Genomic DNA, 10530 nt, shown 5'->3' with positions numbered 1-10530 from the left:
CCGATGGGGATTGTGTCTTCAACTCCGGCCGATGCCTGCAGGTCCTCACAGCTGGGAGGGCATCTCCATCTCATTGTTAGAGCTGCGTCATGATGATCACTAAGTTCCCAGGAATTCTGGGAGCCAGCTTGCACCATGGCCCCTTCAAGCTGACCATGTTGAGGCACTACGCCAAGGATGTGGTAAACACTACATGTCAGAATTCCACCCTCACACCCTAGGAAATGGTCACCATTTTGCCAGGGAAGTGTCTGGTGTGGCCAGTAGCACCTGGATTGTCACAGTGCAGGTGCTCCCACGCAGTCATGCGCCACCGGTTTACAAGCCACACTCTACAATGTGCTCTCCTGCCGTGGAGCCTTCCTACACCAAGTCTCTGCTCTCCTGCTCGGTTCCCAGTTAATGTGGCTGAAAAGACCGCAGAGGGTTCCCATCACCTGTCAGTCTATCTCCCTTCCCTGCAGACTGGCTTGTCCCTCCTAGGGAACCCTCAGAACCCTCAGTGTAGGCAGAGCAGGGCCCATCAGCTTCCACAGTCTACACACACACACACACACACACACGTATACACATGCATACACATTTTCACTACATATAACCCAGGCAAACACTGACATGTTACATTCATGCTCATGCACACGTGCTCATGTGCACACATGCACACACTCACTTAGGAACATGCACTGTTCACTGGTACCGCCTCCTTTCTCAGCACCTGCACCTGCAATCCCTCGGTCCTTCCTGGTACAGTGTGTCTGTGGTACTTGGCGGGAGTGTTGTACCCCCTGCCCTCGGCCTCTAGAGACTGTTGTGTGCTCAGGGCTCTCTGTAGGAGCACCCATCCCTTACTTTTCCAGCATCCAGGGGCAGCTGCTTTCCTGGGATTCTGAGGGCAGTCTTTTCTGCAGCTCTCTGAACCTCTGCCTTGCACCCCATAGGCTAAGGAGTCCTGACCTGCCTGAGTCCCTGCGTGCTGGGCTTAGAGGGAAAGCCCTTACTTTGGAAGGAGCCTGTGGGTGGTGCCAAGGACAAAGCCATGAACATGGGTAGGACCACTCTGGCAGAGCTAGTATCCAGGCCCTGCCAAAGCAAAATCCCATGACTCTGTCAGAATCTGGCGTTGAGATAACAGCAGCTCTCAGCCACCCTCTTTTCTCAGGACACAGGCCACTGGAAGGGGACCACGGCCTCTACCTTACAAGGCCACCTTGCTTTCAAAGGTGTTGGTTCTCACAGTGGCTGGCAGGGTGGGCCCTGTTCTGCTTCAGAGGAGAAGCTGAGGGCCAGGAGGAGTGGCGTGCTTGCTTAGTGTTAGTTGGCTCCTGGCAGCCCGGGCTGGAATCTGAATCTCTGATGGCTGGCCTGGACACTGTCACTGGGAACTGGGCCTTGGGGTGTTGTCAAAACAAAAGGCCAGAGCCTGGTTGACTACAGATAGAAGAAAGGCTAGTGGCCAGTGTGTGAGGCAAAACAGACCTGTTCGCCCAGCCTGTCTACAAGGCCACCATAGCCAAGGGCAGGACATTTCAAGCCGAGAACTGGCTCTGCACTTGTAACCATGGCAACAACAGTGCCCAGAAAGGGAGTGGACACCTAGGCGTCACTGGGTTACATTAGCCATCAGAAATGGCCATGTGTTGCTGTGGGGCCCAGTGGAGGCCAACCATCTTGCCTCTTCCTTCATATTCCATGTAGACCGAAGCAAGGATCCTCCCTCCTGTCCCAGGCCCTTTGTTCTGTCACTTTCGAGATGCCTTTGTGCCCTCTCAGGGAGGGTGGTGCTGCAGTTTGATGAATACGCAGCCTACCCTGTCTTTCTGTCCTCCCTGACGCTACTGGAGGCTCCTGAGGACAGGTGCCAAGCTGTGGGGCAGGGCTTTCTTAGACTTCTCTTCATGACCACTTTCTTATTGTGTCTCAATGCTGGCCCCTCTGGAGTGGGGAAAGACAGGATGGGAGGAGGAGAGGAGAGGAAAGGGGGAAAGAAAGGAGAGAGGGGAAGGAAAGATGAGAAACAAGAGGAAGGAGAGAAAAGGAGAAAAGAGAGGCGCGAGAGGAGGAAAGAGAAGAGGGAGGAGAGCCCAGGGCATAGTCAGCAGAACAGGCTCTTGTAGGCATCCCACTCCAATCCCAAAACCATGCCTGTTTCCTAACGCGGTAGAAAGGGACTTGAGGTTGCCACTGCTAACCATTGCACCACTGTTCCGTGTGGAGCAGGTTGGGAAGGGGGACTCAGTGGCTCTTTGGAGGCAAAAAGATACAGCAGCTGGACAAGGACTGGGGAGGGCGGTCATGAACCAAAGGCTGCCCGTGGCTCCAGGAGCCGGGAAGATGTGGACTCAGATTCCTCTAGGAAGTAGCCATCTTTGTCACCACTTCAGCCAGGAGCCTGTGTGGGCCTTTTGCCCTTTGGGACACTGGGCTGGGAAGTGTTGATGGTTTGGTCACTGACTTTGTGACAGCAGACTGCTTCATATAACCTGGCACTCCCTGTGGAGCTGCCCTTACCTGCTCACTGTCTGCCCTGCTTGGACCAGCTCCACTCTCCCTAACCATTTTCACCCAAGTGGATCCACGCTTCTGCAGCTTTTCTGTCTGCCCTCCCACCCCCTTGCACTGGACACGCAGACCTTCCACAAACCTTGCCATTCTCCTTCCTTGATCCGCCCCTCTCCATGCTCTGAGATCTCCGCACTGCAGGGCAGTATTAGGTGGCACGGGGTACCCACTAGGGTTGGGAGAACCAAAGGCTCTGAAGTGGCTCCTGTGGGAGGTGTAGTTTGTCACCAACCTGCCCCTTGGCCCAGGAAACCCGTGACTGGCTGTTGGCCACAGTAACCCTTCCTCAACGGCCTTCCCTGCAGCTTCATGAGCGTGACCGCAAGCCAAAGACTGGTGAGCAGGAGTGTGGAGGACAGACAACGGTGTGCTCAGTGAGGAGCTAGGCACTGCCACTAGCTGAGGAGAACAAGGAAGGGCAGCATAGCTGTGGGTGAGCACGGCCTGCCAAGGCGGTGGGCTAGGCAGGCAGGTGACAAAGGGGTGTGGCCTGGATGGGACCCACCGCACAGCCGATTTGCTAGATAGCATCCACACTGTGCAGCACTTACTCCTGCAGAAGATTTTGGTGGCACTCAATGTGGGGACAGAGGACCAGCCTGACCCAACTGTTAGGGAGGAAGCACTGGGCTTCAGATTTGAGCCAGACCTGTGGAAGGGTCCTTGAGACGGCCTACAGCTTATGACGCAGGGCCTGGCTAGAAAGGGCTGGAAGGTGTGTTTGAGCGTGTTTGCAGCACACGTTGGCACTGTTGTACCTATGGGAAGGTGTGCACGTGTGTGCGTATGCTAGGGGTGTCTGTGGGGAAGTGTACATGGATGTATGTGAGGGAGGTGTTGGGACAGAAAGGTACATGTTTGGCAGTGTGGACGTCATAGCAACCCCAACATGGGGATCAATGACCTCAGAGCAAACAGAATGCCACAGCAGAACTACACAGATCAAGCTCAGTTTTGAAGGCAGGTGACACAGGTGTGTTCACGCATGGATGGCTGTGTTTTACAGGAAGCAAAGCTTAGAAACCAGAAACAAAGACAAGCACTGATATGTTTCTGTGGAAGGTATGACTTCCCGGAAGAAGCCATAGCTGAAAACGGAGGTTTATCCAGTTTTATGAACATGTGTATTATCACACACCGTCACCATGGATTCCTGAAGACACCTGGCCCAGCACACTTGGGACTTTCCTGAGGAGGTGCCAGGTGGGTCAGGAAGCATGAGTCTGTGGCTCAGCAAGCAGCCCGGGCTGCACGAGCGCCATCAGCAAGACACAAACCAGAAGTGCAGCTGGCAAGCCTCCTGTAAACACCTGAGAGTTCTCCGTCCCCCTCCGGCTTGCATTTGGAATTTAAAAACCTTGATTTACAGGCTCGGCTTTCATGTTTGTTTCCATTCAGCAGACCAACCCGAGCCAGGGTGGCACCTTTGGGTGGAAGACAAATTCCTGTTCTCTGTGTTGTGCCCACTGTGTTGGTGATGAGTGTTGCCTGCCTCCCCTCCTTGTTGCCAGCTTACTCAGTGATTGGACACTGTATCAACACTCATGCCTCAGAGGTGGACTATGAGAGAAGGTGTTCCAATATACACACAGGCTTAAAGGCCACAGGTGGCTGGGGGAACTAGATTGGGTTGTCCTAGCTCCTGCTCAGGGACTTTTGCTTGTCTCTGTCTCCAAAGAAACAGAACCAGCCAGGTACAGGCCTGTCATTCCAGCCTCTTTGGAGGCTGAGGCAAGAGGATCCCAAGTTACAGGTCAGCTTGGGCTACAGGGTGAGTAATTTGGTACAATTGTGTCTCAAAATAAAAAGCGGGGAGGCACTGGGAATTTAGCTCAGAGGTAGAGTGCTTGCCTGGCATGCACACGGCCCTGGGTTCATGTCTGAGTCCTAGAAATTATAAATAAAAACAGAGAGGGGGAAGTGGTGGTGGGGAGAACACACACAGGCCAGAGAAGCGCAAAGCAAACAGGGGTCTTGGGACTGAGCCTGCGACCGTGAGTCTGGTAATCATGGTCACTCCAGTCGCCTGGGCTCACAGACTGGAGAAGCTAGAAATGCTTGCAGACAAAGAAGACCTATTCACTGACCTGCAAGCCCCTGGCCTAATCAGACCTTCAGTGGATCACGTGGGGCCCAACTGCTTGACCTCAAGGTCAGACTTAAAAATTAATCTCTAGGCAATGTCGGCCATGGGCTAATAGGGGCTTACCAAAACTGAAGCAGCCACCACGGAGCCTGCATGGGTCTAAGCTAGGTCCTTTGCATAAATGTTACAGTTGTGCGGCTGGGTGTTCTTGTGTGACTCCTAACAGTGGGAGTAGGGGTATCTCTGACTCTTTTGTCTGCCTATGGGCCCCGTTTCCTCCCATTGGGTTGCCTTGTCCAGCTTTAATGTGAGGGTTTGTGCCCAGCTTTATTGCATCTTGTGCTATGGTCAATTGACATCACCTGGGAGGCCTGCTCTTTTCTGAAGGGAAACGGAAAGCGTGGATCCAGGGGAGAGGGAAGGTCAAGGAGAAGGGGAGGAGACGAGGTAGGGGAGGTTAGAGTCAGTATATATTATATGAGATAAGAATAAAGGAAAAAATTGGAGCTGGAGAGATGGCTTGGTAGTTAAGAGCACTGGCTGCTCTTCCAAAGAATCCAGGTTCAATTCCTAGCACCCATACGGCAACTCACAGCTGTGTCTGTAACTCCAGTTCCAGAGGACCTGGAACCCTCAACACAGACATACATGCAGGCAAAACACCAGTACACATAAAATAAAAATATTTTTAAAAAGTATTAAAAAAAGAAAAATCATCTCATCTATGTAACACAAGGGTCTGCTTGTTGGGGTTTCTGTCCTGCCCAGTTCCCACAGTCATTAGGCCCCAAGAAAACCACACAGAGAGTCTACATTAGATATAAACTGATTGGCCCATTAGCTCAATCTTCTTATTAGCTCTTGGAGCTTATAGTAACCCCTTATTCTTATCTATGTTAGCCACATGGCTCAGTACCTTTCTCAGCGAGGTAGGTCACATCCTGCTTCTTAGGTGATCTGGGCAGAAATGGTGAGGAATGGGCTTCCTCTTTCCCAGCATGCTCCTATTCTCATCACCCTGCCTCTACTTCCTGTCTCGTTGACCCGCCTATACTTCCTGCCTGGCCAATCAGCATTTATTTAAAACATGATTGACAGAATACAGACAATTCTCCTGTACCACATCTACAAGTGCTTTCCAAACTGACACCCAAACTATCACAGGATGGAAGTTGGGCTCTCCGGCGCCTGGGGGTGGGTCAACCTCTCCCCTTTTGTGGGACTAGTCACCTGCCTGTGTGCCAGGGAGTCTGCTTGTGGAATGAGCCCTTCCCCCAGGTTGCCTGCTCTGCTCTAGTGCTCTATTTGGGTTGCAGTTATAGGTCCTAAAAATCCACATTTGTGTCAAGTTCAGCTTTCACTGAGTATTTTGTATTTTTAGCCAGCATTATTTTGTTTGTTTGTTTTGTTTCAAGACAGAGTTTCTCTATATAATATCTTTGGCTGCCCTGGAAATCACTTTGTAGACCAGACTGGCCTCAGACTCACAGAGATCCGCCTGCTTCTGCTTCCTGAGTTCTGGGATGAAAGGTGTGCGCCACCACCGCCCGGCTTTGCCTGGAATTCTTAGTCTGCTCTCCTGGAGTCAGGAAAGCCAGGGCTGTGTCCTGGCCCAGACACACAAGGCCCCTGGCTACCCAGGGCCACGTGGCTAAAACCAGCCAGGCTCCGGCCCGAGGGCCACAGCTGCAGCTCCCTATAGAACTCCTCCACACTCCTGTGAGGCTTCCTAGCCTGTCTCATGGCAGAAGTTCTGCCCACGCTCACCCAGATCAGCCAAGTCCCACTGGCTTGGCCCCCCTACCTTCTGGAGCACACACATCTCCTAGCCACAGGCCCAGTGTTTGAAAATAGAGGGCTCTGATTGCGCTGAAATATCTACATCCAGTTGGAGGAGAGCAGGTCTGGCCTGGGGCTCCTTCGCAGAGGTGATCTGAATCCCATAGAAGCAAAGGCAAGTGGGCAGTCTTCCTGATGGGATGAAGAGATTCCCATCATCCTGATGGGAGTGAAGACATGCTACAGAGACACCTATGCATCTCTCCCCTCCCCCCCGACCATCAGACATTGAGGAACTTGACATGAAGGAACTGGAATTACTCCCAGAGTCTCATGCTGGGAGAAGGAAAAGGCTAGTTCTCTTATGTCTTCCAGGAGAGATTTCCCATAATTCTGACAACTTGTCAGGCCACCTTGCAGGAGAGCCCAGAGCCCAGACAAAGATGGCTCAGTGACGGACGGGACCACACCTTGGCCAGGATTTCTTAGTTACTCAAACCGCGTGCCCTCTCTTTAAACCTAAGTGAGCCCACCTGTGGAGTTGCTGTACCTCTGTTCCTCTTCCCAGTGCGGCCAGACTGAGTCTCCTTTTGGCTTCCATCCTGTCTAATTGGTCTATCGAGGACAAGGACTGGACCGTGGGTGACTGGGGGCTGTTCAAGCCCTGGCTCTGACCCCAGTGGCTCTGCTAACAGGTGTTGTGCCTTCAGCAAGTGCTGAGCTAAGAGGATCAGGGAGAGCTGCAGAGGGCAGGGCACAAGGGAGGCAGGGTGGCCCTTCTGAGAGATTCCTGCTAGTTTCAAGAGACCTGGTCACCTGCTAAGAAGCTATATGGGAAGTGAGGTGCTGTCACTGGGACCTCCTTGGGGATATCTCAGCCTCTCCAGTTCTCATGACCAGTGGCCAGAGCAGTGATGGCAAAAAGGGACCCTTATTGGGATGGGGAGCCACAGGGTTGTACCGGCGTGAATAAATGCAGGCAAATATTAAAGAATATATACAAATTTAATGATTAAACAAAACTTACAGAACCTAGGTTCCTGCGTAGCCCAGGAGGTAGGAAAGAAAAAGGGAGGGCGCAGCCTCCTCGGCGCTTGATTTAACAGTCCACAATCGCCCGAGGCAAAACCTGCCCCCTAAAGGGGGCTGGCTTAACCCTACACAGGGTACCCAGTTTCCCTTCAGTTTAAGACAGATGGTACCCTCCTGTGCCAGCCATGGCTCTTATGGCATAAGGTATAGGGATATGTCAAGAGTTTTGTCTCTAGGGGCAGACATGGGCACAGTGGCATAGCTCACTGTGTGGGAAGTGGGGAAAGGCAGAAGTTAGATGATACCTATGTCTCTATGGGAACCACTGAACAGGGGCTTTATTTGGCTCTATTCATAGGTATATGGGATCATCAAACCCAGGCCTGCCCAGATCTCAAGGAACCCTCAACAGAACCTGGACTGATCCATGGAGCAAGCATCATCCTCAGATATGGGTGTGGTGGCAGGGAGGTAGAAGCAGCATGGCTGGGAAGGTGGGTTCTTCTTGGACCAGGAGCCAGACGGGGACTTCAATGACAGGAAGGAGGCTAAGGGCCTTCAGAGACCCATCCCAAACTCACCAAGAGCTTGGACCCCCTGAGCTTGGGGGCAGAACCTGTTGGATGCTGTCAGAGGCAGTTACCACCCACCTTCCTGCTCTGGTGTCCAGCACCCGTCACACTCCCTCCCCAGCCAGTGTCGTGGAGAGAGACGAGGTAATGGAGTGGAAGATGAGGCCGATGGCAGGCCCCTCCCTGTGGGCCACCCCCTCTCCTCACTAGGACTGGCTTCAGAGGGCCTTCTAGGATGCCCCTGTGAATGGCAGGGCATAGGGTTGAACTGAACTACCCAGCCAGCATCCCATGTGAAGGATGGTTGGATGGAGGCTACATCAGCACCGGATTCCTGGGCTGACCAATGAACTGCTCTGCATGTGTCTTTTCTGTTGGGCCCATGTGCTTGTGAAGTTTATTTCTTGGGCTGAGAGCCCAGTTTTGGAGCTGGACCATTTCAAAACAGAATTAAAGGGCTGCCCATCACATCTTGCTGTGAAGAGCTTATCAAGCAGGAAAGCCATCAAGTATGTATGTATTTATTTATTTATTTATTTATTTATTTATTTATTTATTTATTATGTATACAATGTTCTGTCTGTGTGTAGCCTCCAGGCCGGAAGAGGGCACCAGACCTCATTCCAGATGGTTGTGAGCCACCATGTGGTTGCTGGGAATTGAACTCAGGACCTTTGGAAGAGCAGGCAATGCTCTTAACTGCTGAGCCATCTCTCCAGCCCCAGCCATCAAGGTTTTAAAGATATGTCTAAGGTGACCAAATAATCCCTACAATGTTGGCTCTTTTGGGAGGTAACTCTGGCAGCAAAAGCTGTGCTTTTTTTCCTCATGCTGATCTGGCCAAGTTTCCTACTTCCTCGGTCAGCATTGAGAGCTGGTGTGGCCAGCTTTCCTTCAGTCAGCGCTGGCTTCTCACTCTGGTGTGACCTACGGTCGGGTCACTTCTGATTTCAGGTCAGCTGGCTGGAAAATATTTAGAAACTGTACAAGGAAGTACACACCTGTATCCCCAGTACTTAGGAAGCTGAGGCAGGAGAATCAAGGCCAGTTCTGGCTACACAGTAAATCTGAAGCCAGTGGGGGTTACAACAAGACTTTGTGGGAAAAAAAAAACTAAAATAAACCCAAACAATGAAACAAAAAGCTACCTGGATGTACGATGCTCTTTCTGCGTTGTTTTCCTTTTTTTAGTCCCTTTGTGAATTGCATTCAGGTGTGCAAGAAAAAGTTAGTTTCAAGTTAACTCTGAAGCAACACTTTGGTGACCACACAGGTGCTGACACTCAGTAGCATATATAAAAGAGATGTTTGGGGATCTCATTCAAAGTCTACCTGGGGCTTCAAGGTACCAACAACAGGGTCCCCTGAGTATGCCCACAGCAGTTGAGGTCCTGGACAGGCCTCCTGGTTCCAGCTCTGGCAGCTGGAGAAAGGTCTGGAAACAGGGTAGCTGAGCTCCCCTGTACAGCCTAACCCCCCAGCCTGCCAATGGTTTCTGACTCCAGGACCCAAAGTGGCAGGCCTGTGCCCCTGAAGCTCTCATAGGGCTGTCTCTCAAGGTTTCATTGCTTCTTGCCTACCCTAGAGATGGCTCAGTGCCCTGTCCTCCCTGCCACCTTGGAGTTTTCTCAGTGTTCTTGCCCTCCCTGCCATCCTGGGGTCTCTCGGTGTCCATGCCCTTCCTGCCATGCTGGGGTCTCTCGGTGTCCATGCCCTCCCTGCCATCCTGGGGTTTCTCAGTGTCCATGCCCTCTGCGCTGCTCATAAGGTATCTACACCACTTCTAGAACCATTTAGAGAAGCATGGGGCCTCATGCTGGGCCTGGCCATGGAAAGGAGCAAGCTGGCTTTTTCTTGGGTTCCTTTGTGTGCACCTAGCTCACTGCAGTGTTGAAGCTGGAGTTCAGCTAGTGACACCACCCATGTCCCCATGATGGGGGTCCCGAGGAAGGGAGACACACACCACATAGGAGCTTGGAATTTCTGATCTAACTTTGCCCTGATGCTTTTATGAGCAAGCTGATGTCAGGGGAAGAAGCCCTCTGCAGAAGAACGTTTTTCTCTGAATGAGTCCACTACTGAGACCTCGAAAGAAAGAGATGCCATCCACACTTTTTGTAAAGAGCAATATAAATATATTTACATATAGATAAAATACAATAAATAGGTGTTGGTCACGACACTCACATCAGGACTGCACAGCAGGGGTGGCTGGGAGAGCTGGGGCCCTAGAGACTTCCAGGGTCCCTGTGTTTGAGGTAAAATGTGATAGCAACTGTCCCTTTAAGGCAGAATTTCTGTAGGACACAGGCTGGGAGCACCAAAACTGGGTGGCAGCCCTGGGCCTCAGCCTAAAGGATCCCAGGGTCACCTGAAATATGGCCACCAGTCACCAGGACTGTGGCTCTGGTACAGTCACCAGCTGAGGGAGGGGAAAAGAGCCAGCTTAGAGAGGGTGGAGAGATTAAGGCATCTTCACCTACCCCAAGACCCAAGAGGGTT

The sequence above is a fragment of the Microtus ochrogaster genome, linkage group LG2 (genome assembly GCF_000317375.1).
Source record: "Microtus ochrogaster isolate Prairie Vole_2 linkage group LG2, MicOch1.0, whole genome shotgun sequence".
NCBI lineage: Eukaryota > Metazoa > Chordata > Mammalia > Rodentia > Cricetidae > Microtus > Microtus ochrogaster.
Note: the sequence above shows the minus strand (reverse complement) of the source record.